This window comes from Lepus europaeus, chromosome 11, assembly GCF_033115175.1.
Source record: "Lepus europaeus isolate LE1 chromosome 11, mLepTim1.pri, whole genome shotgun sequence".
NCBI lineage: Eukaryota > Metazoa > Chordata > Mammalia > Lagomorpha > Leporidae > Lepus > Lepus europaeus.
In genome coordinates this window covers 58,211,151-58,231,809 of record NC_084837.1, presented here as the reverse complement: position 1 = coordinate 58,231,809, position 20,659 = coordinate 58,211,151, and positions in this window count along the sequence as shown.

The window sequence follows — 20,659 nt, the reverse complement described above, 5'->3', positions numbered from 1 at the left end:
TAATGTTTGCAAAAAACTTTCATAATCACATACTTAATGCTTTATAATAATAATACTTAAGCCACCACTAAAGATGTCAATGAGTAGCAAGTAGAAAGACCAGTATTCCACAGGTGTACAAACAATGGTTATAAACAGTAATCAAACCTCAAGATGTAAATTTCACTCAAGTACATTAGCTAAAATAAACCTTATTTTAAGGCTCTTATTTAATGAATACGAATTTCATATGTATAACTTTTAGAAATATAGTGATTCTTCCCTCCATTCCCACCCTCCTATCCCTACAACCATCCCAGCTTCTACTCACACTCCCATTCTTCATTAAGGTTCGTTTTTAATTTACTTTATATACAGAAGACTAACTCTATACTAAGTAAATATTTTAACAGTTCATACCCACCCACCCATACACACAAACACACACACAGGTATAAAGTACAGATTGAGAGCAAGTTTTACAGTTATTTCTCATAGTATAACTCATTAAGGACAGAGTTCCTACACGGGGAGTAAATGCACAGTGACTCCTGTTGTTAAATTAACAATTAACACTCATTTTTAACATTAGTGACCACCCAAGGCTCTTGATATGAGCTGCCAAGGCTATAGAAGCCTTTTGAGTCCACAAACTCTGTCAGTATTTAGACAGGATCATATGCAAAGTGGAAATTCTTGCCTCTCTTCAGAGAAAAGTACATACTTCTTTGATGGCCGTTGCTTCCCACTGGGAATGCACTCACAGAGATCCTTCCTGTAGGTCATTTTTTGCCACTATGTCTTGGATTCCATGCCTGAAATGCTCTCATGGGCTTTTCAGCCAGATCTGAATGCCTTAGGGACTGATTCCGAGGTCAGAGTGCTATTTAGGGTGTTTTTCATTCTAGAGTCTGCTGTGGGGACTGCTTCCCATGTTTGATCATTCCCTCCTTTTATTTCTATTGTTATTACCAGACACTTGGGCTTATTTATGTGATCCCTTTGACACTTAATCTTATCTATGTGATCAATTCCACACTTAATATCACTGTATCACATAAAATGGGCTTAATAGCACCCAGCTTAAAGGGATTTGGAGTCCTATGGTAAGTTTTAAGCTTTACCCTTAGGGGTAAGTCTATGGGAATGTGTGCTGAACTGTACAGCTCCTCCTTCTCTCATTCCCACTCTTACTTTTAACTGGGATCTATTTTCAATTGGCTTAACACCTTTGATTAATTCTAGGTTAAGTAAAGGGTTCAACCAATGGTATTAAGTAGAAAAAAAGAATTAATAAAAAAATGAAATAAATAATAAGCTGTTCCTCAACAGTCAAGATAAGGTATGTTCAAGTAATTTCTTCTCATAGTGTCAGTTTCACTTCTATAGGTTACATTTTAGGTGCTCCGTATTTCATCCTTTGAAAAATGGCTGCTCTTGTCCTTTGCCCATTCATTAATGATTAATTATTGTTCTGTTTTTGTTGAGTTTCTTGAGCTCCTTATAAATTCTGGACATTAATCTTTTTAAATTTATTTGACAGGTAGAGAGTTATAGACAGTGAGAGAGACAGAGAGAAAGGTTTTCCTTTCATTGGTTCACCCCCTAAATGGATGCTATGGCCAGAACCATGCCAGTCTGAAGCCAGGAGCCAGGTGCTTCTTCCTGGTCTCCCATGTGGATGCAGGGGCCCAAGTACCTGGGCCATCCTCCACTGCCCTCCTGGGCCACAGCAGAGAGCTGGACTGGAAGAGGGGCAACCAGGACTAGAACCAGTGCCCATATGGGATGCCAGTGCCGCAGGTGGAGGATTAACCAAGTGAGCCACAGTGCCGGCCCCTGGACATTAATCTTAAATTAGATGTATAGTTTGCAGATATTTTCTCTCATTCTGTCAGTTGCCTCTTTGTTTCCTTTTCTGTACAGTAGCTTCTGAGCTAAATGTAATCCTAGTTGTCTTATTTTTGCATTTATTGTCTGTTTCCGGGGTCTTATCCAATAAGACTTTGCCTATGCCCATGTTTTGAAGTATTTCCCCTATATTTTCCTCTAGTAATTTGACGGTATCAGTTTAGAGATTTAGGTCCTTGATCCATTGTGAGTTGATTTTTGTATAGGGTGTAAGGTAGAAGTCTTATTTCAGACTTCTGCATGTGGAGATTCAATTTTCCCAACACCATTTGTTGAAGAGACTATCCTTTCTCCAAGGAGACATTTTACTTTATCAAAGATTAGTTGGCTATAGATGAGTAGATTTATTTCTTAGGTTTCTAATCTGTCCCATTTTTCCACATGTCTATTTTTTGTGCCAGTAGCAGGCTGTTTTGATTATAACTGCCATGCAGTGTATCTTGATATCTGCTATTGTGATGACTCCAGTTTTTTTTTATTGTTTAACATTTCTTTGGCTATTTTGAGTCACTTGTGTTTTCAAATAAATTTAAGGGTCATTTTTTTCTCAATCTGAGAATAATGTCTATGGTATTATTATTGGGATCACATTGAATATGAAAATTGTTTTGGATAATATTGACCATTTTTTATTATATTAATTTTTCCAATCTACAAGCATGGAAGATTTTATTAATTTGCTATCTTCTTCTATCTCTTTACAATGAAAATTATAAAACATTAAGGAAAGATCTTTCATGTCCTTGGTTAAATTTATCCTAAGGTACTTAATTTTTTTTTCTAGATATTGTGAAAAAGACTGATCTTACAAGTTCTTTCTCACCCATGGCATTTTTTTTTCTATATAAAAATACTGTTGATTTTTCTATATTGTTTTCATATCCTGCAATTTTGCTAACCTCTGTGATGAGTTCTAATAGTCTCCAAGTGGAGACTTTGGTTACCCTATGTAATCATGTCATCTGACTTCTTCCTTTCCAGTTTATATCCCTTTGATTTCTTTTTCTTGCCTAATGACTCTGGCTAAAACTTCTGGGACTCTATTGATAGCAATGGTGAAAGTCTGTTTCTACATCTTAATAGAAATTCTTCCAGTTTTTTTCCCCATTCTATTCTGGCTTTATATTTGTCATATAGTGCCGTGATTGTTCTTAGGTATGTTACTTCCGTACCCAATTTGCCTAAAGTTCTTATCATGAAAAGATTTTGTATTTTATCAAATGCTTTATCTGCATCTATTGAAATAATAATATAGTTTTTATTCTTCAATTTCTTAATGTGATATATCATGTTTATTGATTTGCAAATGTTGCCTCCTCACTGCATTGCTGGGATGAATCCTATATCATCTGGGTGGATGATCTTTCTGATGTGTTGTTGGAATTGATTAGCCCATATTGTTGAGGATTTGCATCCATGTTCATCAGAGATATAGGTCAATGATTCTCTTTTCTTTGTTGTATCTTTTTCTGGTTTCAGAATTAGGGTGATACTAGCTTCATAGCAGGAGTTTGGGAGGATTCTCTCCTTTTCCATTGTTTTTGAATAGTTTAAGAAGTGGGATTACTTCTTTAAAAGTTTGGTAGAATTCAGCAGTGAAACCATCCACTCCTGGCTTTTCTTTCTTGGGAAAGTCTTTTTTACTGGTGCAAACTTCATCTTAGTTTTTGGTCTACTTGGGTTTTTTATGTCTTCATGAATCAAATTTTGGTAAATTGTGGGTGTCCAGAAATTTATTTCTTCAAGGTTTTTCAATTTTTTGGCATAAAGTGTTTGCAGCAGTTCATGCTGACTCTTTTTATTTCTGTGGTATCTGTTGTAGCATCTCCTTTATTATCTCTAATTTTATTAATTTTGGTGGTCTTCCTTTTTATAGATAGTTGAGCAGATGGTTTATTTTGTATTTTCAAAATCTGCTCTTCATTTCACTGATGTTTTACATTTTTTAATTTTAATTTTTATTCTTTAATTCTTATTATTTCCTCCCTCTAATTTGCGGTTTGGCTTGTTCTTATTTTTCTAGGTCTTTCAGATGTACTATAAGATCATTTATTTGATGTCTTTCCAATTTCTTGATGTATTCACCAGTTCCTATAAACTTTTCTTATAACACTGCTTTTGCTGTATGTACCCTATAAGTTTTTATACATTGTGTTGTCCTCTTCATTCATGTCTAGAATTTTTAAATTTACCTTTTGATTTCTTCTATGACCCACTGTTCATTCAGGAATATGTTGTTCAGTCTCCGTGTGTTTGCATGTTTTCTAGAGTATCTTTTTAAAATTTTTTTATTTTTTATTTATTTGACAGGTAGAATTATAGACAGCGAGAGAGAGACAGAGAGAAAGGTCTTCCTTCTTTTGGTTCACAACCCAAATGGCTACTACAGCTGGGGCTGTGCTTATCCAAAGCCAGGAGCCAGGTGCTTCCTCCTGGTCTCCCATGTGGGTGCAGGGGCCCAAGCACCTGGGCCATCCTCCACTGCCTTCCCAGACCACAGCAGAGAGATAATGGAAGAGGAGCAACCGGGACTAGAATCTAGTGCCCATATGGGATGCTGGCACTGTAGGCAGAGGATTAACCAAGTGAGCCACGGCACCTGCCCCTAGAGTATCTTAAGTTGCTAAATTCCAGTTTATTGTCATAAAAGATAAATGGTATTTCAATTTTTTTGTTTCTTGAAACTTGTTTTATGTCCTAGCATATGATCCTTCCTAGAGAAAATTCCATGAACTTATGAAAGATTTATATTCTCTGACTGTGGGATGAAATGTTCTGAAGATATCATTTAGGTCTGTTTGGTTGCGGTAGATTAGCTCTATTGTTTCTTTGTTGATTTTTTTTACCTGGTTGGTCTGTTCATTGATCAAAGTGGAATGTTGAAATCATTCATTATTTTTGTATTGGAGCATATGTCTGTCTTTAGATCCAATAATAATTGTTTTAAACAGCCAGATTTCTTAACTTTGGGTGCATATAGATTTATGATAGTCATATCTTCTTGTAGAATTGATTTCTTAATGATTATATAATCACATTATTTGTCTTTTTAAACTGTTTTTGTATCAAAGAATATTTTGTCGGATATTTGGATGGTTTCTCCTGTACATTTTTTATTTCTGTTTGCATGGAATATCTTTTTCCAACCTTTAACTATGTCTGTGTATCTTTGTTCGTGAGGTTGATTCTTGTAGGCAGTAAATACAAGAGTTTTACTTTTTTATTAAGGTTTATTTATTTGAAAGAAGTAGAGCCAGAGAGAGAGAAATGTCTTCCATCCACTGGTTCACTCCCCACGTGACTGCTATGGCCAGAGCTGAGCTGATCCGGAGCCAGGAGCAGGAGCTTCTTCTGGGTCTCCCAAGCAAGTTCAAGGGCCCAAGGACTTGGGGCATCTTCTACTGCTTTCCCATGCCAGAGCAGAGAGTGGGATCAGAATTGGAGCATCCAGAACTCGAACAAGTGCCCATATGGGATGCCAGCCCTGCAGTCTGGGTCTATAATCCACTGTACCACAGTGCTGGCCCCAAGAGTCATGTTTTTTAATTCACTCAGCCAGTCTCTGTCTTTTAATTAGAGAATTTAGGCAATTTACATTCAAGATCACTATTGGTAAGTAATGATTTGATCCTGTAATTTTTCCAGGAATATTTTTAGTTTTGCTTTGAATCTCCTTTTTACTTTTACTAGGAGGTTTTTTTGCCTTCACAGCCTTTGCTGATGTTGGTTATCTTTCTCTGTCTCTGTGTGAGACAAATCCTTAATTATTAACTGTAAGGCTGGCTGTGTGGTGACATTCTTTCAAATCTGTTTGTTTTTGATGTTCTTTAATTAACCTTCATTTATAAGTGAGAGTTTTGCTGGGCACAGTATTCTGGATTGACAGATTTTTTTCTTTTAGGACTTCTATATCTCCCTTCTCTTTTCACCTCTCGGGACAAAAGATCTGCTGTCAGTCTAATCAGGGTTCCTTTAAATCTGGCAATTCTCTCTTGCACATTTTAGGATCTTTTTAAGATATTTTCCTTTGAAAGTTTGCCTGTAATCTGTTGTAGTAAAGATCTTTCTTGATCTTTTCTATCTGGGATTCTGTGCACTTTTTGTACTTTGATGTTCATTATCTTTCTTCAAGTTAGGGAAATTTTCTGTTATTTCACAGAATAAGTCTTATAAGCCACTTGGTTTTTCTATTCAGGAATTTCAAAGACACATATACTTGGTTATTTAATAGTATCCCCTACAGCTCAAACACTGTTTTCAGTTTTTCTAAATTTTTTTTTCCTTTTTTGTCTGATATATAAGCTAGAAGACAAATGTTTGGAAATATATCCTTATTTTCTGCCTCACCATATCTGTTGTTAAGGCTTTCCACTGTGCTTTTTTTCTTTGACATATTTAATTCTTCGTTTCTAATATTTGATTTTTCATTAATATCTCTATCATCCAGCCAAATTTCTTGTCCATGTAATGTGTGGATTTCTTTAACTCAAGTAATTGCTTCTTTGTTTTTTTGAGTAATCCTACAATCATTGTTTTCAATCCATTTTCAGACAATTCATCTATTTCCTCATCTTTGCAGTGTAATATTGAAGTATTGTATTCCTTTTGGGTAGTAGTATTATCTTTCTTGTTCATGCTTTTTGTATTTAATGTTTAGTTTTACACATCTAGGGAAACACTTGGTATCTCCCTCTGAAGGCTTTGTTCTTGGAAATATGCCTTTACACTTATTGGAATGCCTGTGTCTTTAGTAATTATCTAGATTGTTTTCTGGGTGGGGCCAGGGAACTCTGAACAGCATTTTTTTGGTGGGGCAGGAGTCTAGAGTGACACCCAAGTGAGCATGGTAGATCTCATTTATTAACATTAATGGAGAAGGGATGATCAAGCTGACTCATGTGTTGACAATATCAGCCCTTCTCTGTGCCAAGGTGGAACTACTGCCTAGGGTGATTTCACCTGTGCAGGCTACCTACTCAGGCACACAATCTCACAGAGGATCTGTGCACTCCATTTTGTGAGCATGGAGCCATCCTTGATGATCCTCCCCAGCACTCAGGGAGTTCTGAGCTTCTGGAATCAGACCCAGTGACTGCCCAAAAATCCAGTCACACCCATGCACTTCTCAGTTTCCTGGCCTATTTCACTTTCACAGTATTTCCACAGTCATGAAATGCAGGGGGTCCACTCTTTTCCCTGTTAGTCTCTCTATCCATGGGGAGAGTAGCCCCATCCCAGGAGCAATGTGAAATCTGAGAATCTCATTGAAGATCCTTGGATATATGATATTTTGCTATTTTTGTTGCTTTCAAGAGTCTCTCTGACTTGTGTTTCAAAAATAAGATTATAATGTGTCTTGATGTGGGTCTCTGAGTTCACCTTATTTAGAGTTGAAATTATTAGGTGTTTCAATTCATGTCTTTCATTAAAGTGGGGAAATTTTCAGGCATCTTTTCTTCAGATACTCTCTGCTCTCTTCTCTCTCTGTTCTCCATCTGATATTTTGGTCTGCTTCATTATGTTTTATAATTCCTGTAGGCTCTATTTACTTCAATTTATTTTGTTTCTTTCTCTCCAAAAGGCTAAATAATTTCCATTATTTTATCTTCAAGCTCATTCATTGTTTCTTCTCTTTACTTAAATCTGCATTTTAATCCCTCTAATAAATTCTTCATTTCATTATTATACTTTTTGGTATCATAATTTGCAATTAGTTTTATTTTTACTGCTTTAATGGTGTTTCGATTCATTTATTGTTTGCTTTATTTTCTTTTACATCTTTCTTTAGTTCTTTGGGTATCTTTAAGATAGTTTCTTTAAAGTCTTTGTCTATTATATGTGCCATCCAATCTTTCAGGAACTGTGTTTGTTGTTTTATTTTTTCTGAATTTGTTATATTCCTTTTTTTTAAAGATTTATTTATTTGAAAGAGTTACACAGAGAGAGGAGAGGCAGAGAGAGAGAGAAAGAGGTCTTCCATCCACTGGTTCACTCCCCAATTGGCCGCAATGTCTAGAACTGCACATATCCCAAGCCAGGACCAGGAGCTTCCTCCTGGTTTACCACATGGGTGCAGGGGCCTAAGGACTTGGGCCATCTTCTACTGCTTTCCCAGGCCATAGCACAGAGCTGGATCGGAAGTGGAGCAGCATCCTTATGGGATGCCTATGCTTCAAGCCAGGGTATTAACCTGCTGCGCCACAGCACTCGGCCCTCATACAGTCCTTTTTTTGAATACCTTATGATTTTTTTCTTTTTTTTCCTTTTTTATATAAAGGAAACAAACTTCATGGATTTCATATATACAATTTTTTATGATTTACTTATTTATTTGAAAGTCATAATTACAGAGAGAGAAGGAGAGACAGAGATAGATCTATCATTCTCTGGTTCATTTCCCAAATGATCTCAACCACCTGAACAGGACCAGGAAGGATCCAGGTGCCAGAAGCCTTTTCCCAGGTCTTCTACATGGGTGCAGGGGCCTAAGGACTTGGGCCATTCTCTGCTGTTATGCCAGGCACATTAGATGGGAGATGGATCAGAAGTGAAGCAGCCAGGACTTGAAATGGTGCTCATATGGCATGCTGGTACTATAGGCCAGAGCTTATCCCACTGTGCCATAGCACCACCATTCCATATATAGTTTCAAGAATGTAATGATACTTCCCACCCTGCAATCCCTCATTCACACCTTCTCTTCTCCTTCCTTTCTTATTTGTCTTTGATATTTGCGGTGATATAACTTTCTATTTACTTTATGATAACAAACTTAATCCTCCACTAATCCTCCCCTTAATCCTACTCACTGTTCCTAAGAAGTATAGACAAGGGCTCTAAACAATAATCAATTTTCAAAATTCAATTTTACTCATATACATTATGTTTTTGTATGCTATGTTTTTTTTTGTATACTGTTTTTTGTACTCTGTATATGAGTTACCATAAATCAGAGAAAACTTCTGATATTTAAGGAATACAAATTCATTTATTTAATATATACAGATTTGGGAACATGATGATTCTTCCCCCCACCACCTCCCTCCCACCTATACTCTCTCCCCCCCTTTTTTTTCCCATTCTTAACAGAAATCAATTTTTCAGATAATTTTTATATTCATAAAAACCCTACACTAAGTAGAAAGTTCACTTATTAGTATGAAGAAAAAAAAACAAACTAAATATATATATGTGTGTATATATATGTATGTGTGTGTGTGTGTATATATATATATATATATATACAACTGTCAAGACAAAGACTGTTCAAAATCAACACATTTCAGAGTGTCAGTTTTGCTCCAATAGATTACATTTTAGGTACTCTATTAGTTACCACAGATCAGAGAGACCCTATGGTTGAATCCATATCTTAGCTATTGTAAATTGAGCTGAGATGAACATGGAGGTACAGATCACTCTTATTTTGATATCATTTCCTTTGGATAAATTCCCAGGAGTGGGAGGAATGGCTAGATCATATGGTAGGTCTATATTCAGCTGTCTGTGATATCTCCATATTGTCTTCCACAGTGGCTGTACCAGTTTATATTCCCATCATTAGTGGATTAAGGTACCCTTCTCCCCACATCTTTGCAAGCATTTCTTGTGGATTTCTGTATGAGAGCCATTCTAATGGGGGTAAGGTGAAACTTCATGTTGTTTTGATTTGCATTTCCCTGATGGCTAGCAATCCTGAGCATGTCTCTCTTGGCCCTTTGAGTTTCTTCTTAAAAAATGTCTGTTCAGGTCCATTGCCCATTTCTTGACTATGTTGTTTATTTTGTGATTGTTTAGTTTATTTAGCTTTTTCTAGATTCTTGAAGTTAATCCTTTGTTAGTTTCATAGTTTGCAAATATTTTCTCCCACTCTGTCAGTTGCCTCTTCACTTTGCTGAATGTTTCTTTTGCAGTACAGAAGCTTCTCAATTTGTTGTAAACTCACTTATTGATTTTGGCTTTGATTGCTTTTGGTGTCTATTCCAAGAAGTCCACCCCTAGTGTTCTCTAGTAATTTGATGGAATCAGGTTGCAGAATCAGATCCTTCATCCATTTTTGAGTGGATTTTTTTTTTTTTTTTGGCAGGCAGAGTTAGACAGTGAGAGAGACAAGTCTTCCTTCCATTGGTTCACTCCCCCAAATGGCCGCTATGGCTGGCACACTGCACCCATCCGAAGCCAGGAGCCAGGTGCTTCCTCCTGGTCTCCCATGTGGGTGCAGGGCCCAAGCACTTGAGCCATCCTCCACTGCACTCCCAGGCCACAGAAGATAGCTGGACTGGAAGAGGAGCAACTGGGACTAGAACCCGTGGTGCCAGCACCGCAGGCAGAGGATTAGCCTAGTGAGCTGTGGTGCTGGCCTTGAATGGATTTTTGTATAAGGTGTAAGATAGGGGTCTTGTTTCATTCTTCTGCATGTGGAGATTCGGTTTTCCAAGCACCATTTGTGGAAGAGACCTTCTTGGCTCCAGGAGTTGATTTTTGTTCCTTTGTCAAGGATAAGTTGGTTGTAGATTTGTTGATTAACATCTGAGGTTTCTATTCTGTTCCATTGGTTGTCTACATGTCAGTTTTTGTGCCAGTACAAGGCTGTTATGATTATAACTTCCCTGTAGTTTAACTTGAGATCTGGTATTGTGATGCCTCCAGCTTTGTTTTTATTGTTTAAACAATAAACAATCTTATCTTAAAATTGTTTTAGCTATTTGGGATCTTGTATTTCCATATGAATTTTAGCATAATTTTTTCTAGATCTGAGAAGAGTGTTGCTGGTATATTGATTGGGATTGCATTGAATCTGTAAATTGCTTTCAGTAGTACATTTTGAAGATGTTGATTCTCCCAGTCCATGAACATGGAAGATTTTTCCACTTTTTTGTGTGTTCTTCTATTTCTTTCTTTAGTGTTTTGTAGTTTTTAGTGGAGAGCTCTTTGACATCCTTGGTTAATTTCATTCCAAGGTATTTATTTATTTTTTTAGCTATTGCGAAGGCCTTTCTCAGCTTTGATATTGTTTGTATATACAAAGGCTATTGATTTTTGTGCATTTATTTGATATCCTGCTACTTTACCAAACTCTTTTATAAGTTCCAATAGGCTCTTCATGGAGTCTTTTGGGTACTCCTTATATAGAATCATGTCATCAGCAAATAGGGGTAGTTTGACTTCTTCCTTCCCTGTTTGTATCCCTTTGATTTCTTTTTGTTGCCTGACCTGATGGCTCTGGCTAAAACTCCCAGGACTGTCTTAAGTAGCAATGGTGAGAGAGGGCATCTTTGTCTGGTTCCGGATGTTAATGGGAATGCCTCCAGTTTTTCCCCATTCAGTAGGATGCTGCCTGTGGGTTTGTTATAAATTGCTTTGATTATGTTGAGGAATGTTCCTTCTATACCAAGTTTGCTTAAGGTTTTCATCTAAAAAGGGTATTGAATTTTGTCACGCTTTCTCTGCATCTGTTGAGATAATGATGTGGTTTTCGTCGTCAGTTTACTAATGTGTTTTATCACATTTATTGATTTTCAGATGTTGAGCCATTCCTGCATACCTGGAATAAATCCCACTTGGTCCAGGTGAATGATCTTTCTAATGTTTTGTTGGATTCCATTGGCTAGAATTTTGTTGAAGATCTTTGCATCTATGTTCATCAGGGATATTGGTCTATGTGCTCTTTCTGTCATGTCTTTTTCTGGCTTAGGTATTAAGGTGATACAGACTTCATAGAAGGAGTTTGGGAGGACTCCCTCTTTTTTGATTGTTTTGAATAGTTTAAGAATTGGGATCAGGTCTGGTAGAATTCAGTGTTAAAACCATTAGACCTGGGCTTTGTTGGAAGGATCTTTATTACTGATTCAATCTCTGTTTTGGTTATTGGTTTGTTTAGGTGCTCTATGTCTTCATGAATCAGTTTAAGTAGGTTGTTTGTGCCCAGGAATCTATTTCTTCTGGGATTCCTGGTTTGTTAGCATACAGTTCTTTGTCGTAATTCCTAATGATTATTTTTATTTCTGTGGTATCTGTTGCTACATTTCCTTTTTCATCTCTGATCTTGCTGATTTGGGGGTATCTCTCTCTCTCTTTTCTCAGTCGGGCCAATGGTGTATCTATTTTGTTTATTTTTTTCAAAAACCTAGCTCTTCATTTCATTGATCTTCTGTATTTTTTGGTTTCAATTTTGTTTCTTCCTTAATTTTAATTATTTCTTTCCTCCTACTAATTTGGGGGTTTTGTTTGTTGTTGTTTTTTCTCTGTCCTTGAGATGCATTCATAGCTCATTTATTTGGTGTTTTCCAGTTTCTTGATGTAGGCACTAATTGCTATAAAATTCCCTCCTAACACTGCTTTTGCTATACCCCATAAGTTTTGAAATGTGGTTTTGTTGTCTTCAGTTGTTTCCAGAGATTTTTTTGATTTCTCTTTTGATTTCTTAAGACCCACTGTTCATTAAGGAGCATATTATTCAGTATCTATGTATTTGCATATGTTCTTGAGATTGTTGAATTGTTGTTTTTGAGCTTCAATCCATTGTGATCATAGAAAGTGCACAGTATGATTTTTTTTTTTTAATTTGCTGAGACTTGCTTTATGGCATAGTATATGGTCTGAGAGAAAGTTCCAAGCTCTGCTGAGAAGAATGTGTATTCTGCCCCTGTGGGGTAAAAAGTTCTGTAGAGGTGGGAGGGAAGTTATGGGAGGGGGAAGCCATTGTAATCCATAAGCTGTACACTGGAAATTTATATTCATTAAATAAAAGTTAAAAAAAAATTCTGTAGATATCAGTTAGGTCTATTTGGTCCATAATGTTGATTAATTCTGTTGTTTCTTTGTTGATTTTCTGTCTGGTTGATCTACCCAGTAATGAAAGTGAGGTGTTGAAGTCCCTGGTTACTATTGTATTGGAGTCAAGTCTCCCTTTGATTCATTAATAGTTTTTTTAGGAAAGCAGGTGCCCTGTAGTTGAGTGTGTATATATTTATTATTGACATGTCTTCCTGTTATATTGATCCTTTAATCATTACATAGTGTCTTCCTTTGCCTCTTTTAACAGTTTTTGTGTTAAAGTCTATTTTGTCTGATATTAGGATGGCTACACCTGGTGTTTCTCTTATGAACAAATCTTTTCTTTATGCTTTACCATGGAAAGTTTGTTACTATGTGCTGTGGTGCTGGTCTTTTCTGCTCATATCTGTTAGGAGTTCTATGCATTTCCTGTACTTATGCATTCCTTTCTTTCTCCAAATTAGGGAAGTTTCCTGTAATTATTTCACTAAATAGGCTTTCTATTCCTTTCTCTCTTTCCATGTCTTAGGCACTCCTAAGATTCATATGTTGGGTCTTTTGATGGTATCCCATGTAACCCAAACACTGTTTTTAAGTTTTCTAATTTCTTCTTTTTTTGGTCTGACTATAAAATTTCCAAAGATTTGACTTCTGGCTCAGATATTCTTTCTTCTACTTCACCAATTCTGTTGTTAAGACTTTCCACTGCATTTTTATTTAATCTATTAATCTTCATTTCTAATATTTCATTTTGATTTCTCTTTAGTATCTCAATTTTATGGGAATAAATTTTATTCATGTCATATAGTTTTCTTTAGTTTGAGGATTTGCTTCTGAGTACTCCAATGATTAATTTTTTAAATTCCATATATGGCATTTCCTCAATCTCCTCATCTTCACATCTAATATTGAAATGTATTAAAATGTTGTAGTGTTCCTTTGAGGGGCTCATAATATCTTCCTTATTCTTGTTTATTAAATTTTTTGCCTTTATTTTTAGGCATTTGTAGAGTTTTTTTGTTTTGTCTGATCGCTTTTGTCTTTGATCCGTGTCTCTATGATTTAGTGGGATGTCTACTCTTTCAGTGTATACCAAGAGGTGTATGCTGGGTGTGGCCAGGGTGGTCTGTTCAGTGCTCCAGAATGGGGCAATTATCCAGGGTTACACCCAAGTTGGGTGTAGTAGGCCTCTTCTGATTAACTGGATGGAGAAAAGTGATCACTTCTGTTGGTAGGACCAGCCATTCTCCTCCCAGCTAAGGAATGCCCATGTGTTAGTCCCCAGTGTGCTTAGTACTCATCTTTACCACTTTATGAACTGCACATATGATCTGTGGAGTCTTTCCTGTGAGCCCAGTTCCTTCTGCTATGAGCTGCTCTAGGTAACCGAGGAGCTTGGAGAGTGTGGAGAAGCACTCTGTAGTTGCCCAGAATCTAGCCACACTCTGCCTCCTTTTATGTAGTCACTGTTTTCCCAGTCTCAGCTCCAAGGGCTCTCAGGGTCATCAAATGCCAGTGGGGCCACTCCATCCCGCTAGCAGTCCTGCTAGCAGGGAAACTAAGGTGTTCCCAGAGCTGCTGTCCATGTGTGTTCTAAACCACTAGATCAAGTCTCCCAACCAGATTTGATGTCGGTGGAGAATGCAGGTTTTTCTCTTTAGTTGGAGCTGTGGTTCACAGGTGCACAAAGTATCCATCTGCTGCAGCCCTGGCTGCTCACAATTGTGTTGGGCATATAGAAGAGTACACAGACTGCATTTCCCCTCCCCAGGGATGGCTCTTCCTCCCCTCCTGTTGCCAGGCAACTGGCGTAGTAGAGACCCTCCTCTTTGGTTTCTACTGAATTGCTGTAGTTGCCCTGGCAGACTGGGTGGAGGGCCACCCCAGTATTTGCTGGGTACACACACAGGAGCTGGGGTGGCTGCTACCTGTCTGTGTCCAAATATGGTGCCAGCCCAACCACCACTGGCTACAGGTCTCTGCTGTAGCAGGGAGAGGGGAAGGGAGAGAGGTGCACTGCCTTCCCCCACTCCACCTCTCGGTGATCAGTCACCTGCTGTCGGGGTGATCTGTTTGGAACTCTAAAAGGTGCAATTCACCAAGCTCTCCCTCCCACTGTATCAGCAGCTGTTTTTCCTGGACTGGTGTCTTCCTCCCTGGATCCAAGCTAGTGGATATTTTGCTGCATGTCTACTCTTTCAATATGGGTCCCAACTGCTTCTATTGCTTTAATAGGATCCCCCACTGCAGTGCCCCTCAGCTTTACCCTGAGAGTGTACTTTCTTCCCTTTTTTTAAAATATTAATTTTGCCCCACATAAATCAGACCACCCTGTCACTATTTTGCCATCTTGGAACCCCCCAAAATCTCCTTTTTTGATATTTATCTTTTTGAGACTGGCTAATTTCACTAAGCATTTTAATGGTCTCCAGTCATATTGATTTTGTTGTGAAAGACAAGATTTCATTCTTTTTGATGGCTGAATACTGAAAAGTATTCATATATATATATATATAGATATGTATATATGCATACATATATACCACAATTTCTTTATCTAATCATCAGTTGATGGATATCTGAGTTGATTCCATTACTTAACTATTGTAAGTTGAACTGCTATAAACATAGGGGAAAAGATAACTCTTTGATGTGGTGATTTCATATCTTCTGGGTACATTCCCAGGAATGGGATGCCTGGGTCATATGATAATTCCATTTTCAGATTTCTGAGGAATCCCCATAATGTCTTTCATAATGTTTTACTAGTTTACATTCCTAACAACAGTGAATTAGTTTACCTTTTTATCCATATCCTCACCAGCATTTGTTACTTTGGATTTTTGGATGATAGCCATTCTAACTGGGGTGATGTGAAACCTCACTGTGGTTTTTATTTGTATTCCCTGATGACTAGTGATACAGAGCATATATATTCAAACGGATGCGGAATTTCAGACAGTGGCTTAGCCTGTTGCTTCATGACACTGGCCCTACTCCCAAACTCTTGACATACTCTGTCTTACCAATTCTCCCAAGTGTTTATACAATTGTTCCTATTTTACTTTATATTGACTTCATTTTTTCTACGAACTTATAAAATATTGAGCAGATAATGTTCACATTGTCATTTAGGTATATATTGCTTGTGTCATCATTTGCTTGCTTCATATGTCCTAAAAACTTGTGATTAGAAAAAAAAAATGGGCACATTGAACAGCCTTATACATTCTGTTACTCAGATTATAAATTCATATTATTCACTCAATAATTTCATACTGATTAAACTGAGGATATTTTAGTTGTGTCTTTGTCTCAAAATTTCATTATATGTTCAGTGAATATCCACCAACTTTTTAAAATAGACTTCACTTTTTAAAGCAACTTTAGTTTCTCAGAAAAATTGAGTGGAAAGTACAGAGAACTTCCACATATTTCCTGTTCCACAAATACTCAGTCTTTCCCCTACCAACATCCCACCCAGAGTAGTAAATTTGTTATAATCAGTCAAATAACATTGACACATTCCTCAAAGTTCATAATTCACCTTAGGTTTCTCTTGATATTGTACAGTCTATGGGTTTGGATAAATGCTTTATGACAAATGTTCATCATTATACTCTTATACAGAGTCATTGCTCTGTCTAAACCCTCTTTCCTATATATAGTCATCCCTTTAACTTCTCTAACCACTGGCAACCAGTACTCATCTCTACTGTTTTGTCTTTTTCAGAATATCATGTGGTTGCAGTCCTACACCTGACAGCCTTTTCATCTTGGCCTCTTTCCCTTAGTAATATGCATTTATTTAAGTTTCTTCTGAGTGTTTTCATGAGTGGAAAGTTAATTTCTTTTTAGCATGCAATAGTATTACCTTTCTTAATGCTCCACGGATTATTTTATCCACCCATCTATTGAAGGACATCATGTTTGCTTCCAACTTTTGGCAATTGTGAATAAAACATGTATTCATATTTAGAAAGTTTTGTGTGGATGTGTTCTCAACTCATTTGGCTAAATACTGAGAAATTCAATTGTTGAATTGTATAAAAGGAATGTTTAGTTTTGTAAGAGACTTCCAACGTGTCTTCCAAAGTAGCTGTATAATTTTGCTTCACTCCCTCTCCCCAAGCATGAGAGTTCCTGTTGCTCCACATTCTCAAGAATACTTTCTATTGACAGTGTGTTGGATTTTGGCTATTCTGGTAAGAGTATAGTGGGATCACATTGCTGTTTTAATTTAGATTCTGTTAAGTAAACATGTGAAAACATGCTTACCATCTATAAATCCATTTTAGTGAGGTGCCTATTCAGATATTTTGCCCCATTTTTATTTGAGTTGTTTGTTTTCTTATTGTTTTGAAAGTTCTTTTTTTAAACTTTAATAAATATAAATTTCGAAACTACAACTTTTGGATTATAGAGGCTGAAAGTTCTTTATGTATTTGCATAATACTCCTTTATCATGCATGTCTTTTGCAAATGATTTCTCTCAATCTATGGCTTGTCTTCTCATTCTCTTGACAGTGTCCTTTACAAAACTTGAAGCTTTTAATTTTATTGAGGTTCAAGTTATCAGTCATTTCTTTCAAGAAGCATGGCTTTGGTGCTGTATCTTTTCCATTGTCATTGCCAAATGTAAGGTCAGCTGGAATTGCTCCTATGTTATCTTCTAGGAATTTTATAATTTTACATTGAAGTCTATGATCCATCTTGAGTTAACTTTGTGAGGAAGTAAGGTCTATGTCTGTCTAGATTCAAGTTTTTGAATTTGAATGTCAAGTTGTTCCATCACTATTTGTTGAAAAGACTGTCTTATTTCCATTGTACTCTCTTTGAGTTTTTGTTGAAGATCAGCTGATTGTATTTGCATTGGTCTATTTCTAGGCTCTATTCTTTCTATTTGTTTGTGCATTGTCACTTCAAAAATACATAGAAATACTGTGAGTTTTTTCAGGGACAAATTCATCTTTGAACTAACAACATCTTATGCATAAGCACTCATGTTTCTGAGTTTAGCAATATTAAAAAAAAAAAACCTAAAATATATGTTCAAACTAGGTCTATTTTGACCTACAGCTTTCACTTGGAATGCATAGTTTATACATTGCTGCTTTAGAGTTGGTTATAGTTTGTTAAGGACTCTTGTGCTTATTTTCATGGAAGAATTTTTGTCTGCAATATTTCATTTTCCTTCTCCTCTTGCTCCTCTTTTTCCTTCTCAATTTTTTTATGCATTTTGTTTATTTGAGAGGCAGAGAAATGGAGAGTGAGTGGACTATATCTCATCTGTTGGTTCACTTCCCAAATGGCTGGGACCAGGCCAGGCAGAAGACCAGAGCTGGAAACTCAATCCAGGTCTCTCATGGATGGCAGGGACCCAGGTATTTGAGCCATCAATTGTTGCCTCCTTTGGTGCACATTATATAAAGAAGCTAGAATTGGGAATGGTCTGGGGTGCAAATCCAGGTCTCATAGAGGATGCAGATATCACAGCCAGCATTCTAACCACTGGTTCAATTGCCCGCTGACTCTCTTAAATAATTTTTTTAAAGATTTTGGTTATTTGAGAGGCAAAGTTATAGACAGAGGGTGAGCCAGAGAGAAAGGGCTTCCATCTGCTGGTTCATGCCCCCAAATAGCCACAATGGCCAGAGTTGGGCTGATGAGAAGCCTGGAGCAAGGAGCTTCTTCTGGGTTTCCTACATGGGTGCAGGAGCCCAAGCACTTGGCCATCTTTCACTGCTTTCCCAGGCCATAAGCAGAGAGCTGATCAGAAGAGGAGCAGCCAGAACACGACACTTAACCTACTACACCGTAGTGCTGCTCTCTCTCAATATTTTTTAAAAATTCCAAGTTCACAGTATTTTCAAAATGATCATCATATTGATATGGAAAATAATCAGACTATACAGAAAAAAATCTATAAAAATGAGTAACAGAAGGAGTGATTATAATATTACCAAATTATAATCATTGATGTAATCTTTTTTGCAAAAAGATTTGTTTATTCATTTATTTGAAAAGCAGGGTTACAGAGAGAGGGAGAGACAGGGAAAGATTTTCCATTCACTGGTTTACTCCCCAAATGGCCACAATAGCCAGGGAAGGGCCAGACCAGAGTCAGGAGCCAGGAGCTTCATCTGGGTCTCCCACATGGATGCAGGGGCCCAAGTGCTTGGACCATCCTCCACTGCCTTCCCAGGTGCATTAGCAGGGTGCTCAATCAGAAGTGAAGCATCCAGGACTTGAACCAGTGCCCGTATGGAATGCTGGCAGATGGAAGCCTAACCTCCTGTCCCACAGTGCCAGCCCTGAAGTAATCTTGTTATGGAGGTAGATATATTGGTCAAAGCTACGAGACATACGATATTGCAGAGGGGTTCATGTTATCATTTGAATGTTTAAATTTGTGTTGAAATGTATTCCACAATGCAATAATACTAGAAGATGTTGCCTCTGGGAAAAGATTTTCATTAGAGCTCCTCCTTTGTGAATGGGATTGAGTAGCCTTACAATAAATGGACTTACTGGAGTTTATACCATTTTGGTCTTCCACTGTCTGCCATTTGAGGACATATTATTCCTCCACTCAAGAAGATGCAATGTTAAGGCACCATTTTAGAAGCAGAGAATAGCCTTTGCCAGCACTGAACCTGCTAGCTCCTTGGTTTTGTACTTTCTGGACTCCAGAGCCATTAAAAAATTTTTTTCTATTCTTTATAAATTACTCAGTCTCAGGTATTGTGCTACAGCAGCACAAAATGAACTAAGACAATTGGTGTGATGGATCTACAGCCAAGAAACAACCAACACTGCCCACAAACCACCAGAGGGTAGAGGAGAGGCAAGGGATAGATTCTTCTCCACAACCCTTAGAAGGACTCAATCCTGGTTCTAAGACTTTTAGACCTAGCCTCCAGAACTGGGAGGCAACATATCTCTGATGTTTAAGCTAGCCAGGATGTGGTAATCTGTTATATCATCCCTAGGAAACTGACCCAACTGGGAAAGGATGGACTTATCAATAGTGTTGAGATAACTGACTAGTCATTTAGAGAATAAATTGGATATTGACCTTACTGTTCATCATGAATTTAATTATAGCTTTGTAAGTGTTTAGTGTTAAGTAAATATTAGAAGAAAATATTGGTACATATATTTCATATTCTTAGAATAAAACTTATGTAAGAAACAATTATAAAACAATACTAGTTGTCAAGTTTTTACCTTTCAAACTACTAAAAATTCTAGATGTTGATAACATTAAGTTGGCTAAACTTTTTGCAGATGACAGTTTAATACAAGGAGATATTTTCTAACAAAATGTTCATGTTATGTAACATGAAAATAGTTTGTACTATGCATTTATATACATATATATCACTTAGCACAGTAAGCACAGACATATATATTTTATAGTTCAGTAAATCTATGAAGAATTTGTTGCAAACTCATAATTGATCAAATACCTAAAGTTTTTATGTTTTTGTTTACGCTTTGATTTATAATAGAGAAAAACTGGAGACAAACTAAAAGTTTATTGGTTAGATATCAAACCAGCTGATATTGGTTAGATAAATTCTCCATTTATAAGATGAAATTAAATATGTGATATGTCTCTATTTAACGGTATGGAAATATCTCCAAGACAAATTGCTGAGTGAAAAAAAGCAAGTTAAAAAGTACCTCTTCATAAGTACCTCTTTCACACACACAACAAGAAGTCCAGCCACCTGAAATCTAGACAGTGGTGAACAAAATTATAATACTGAACACGAATATATTATAAAATTTAAGGTAATTTTTAACTTCTGTAATTTATTGAATTTAAGATTAACTTATGTAATTAACTACAAAGTTATTATTTGTAATTCCAACATGTGCCCACTAATGATTCTGAAGCTATTTTTATTATGAATTAAATTATGAAAAAACATGTTTAAAGCATTTAGTAATTCTGTTGTATATCTTAAATAATCAGAGATGTATC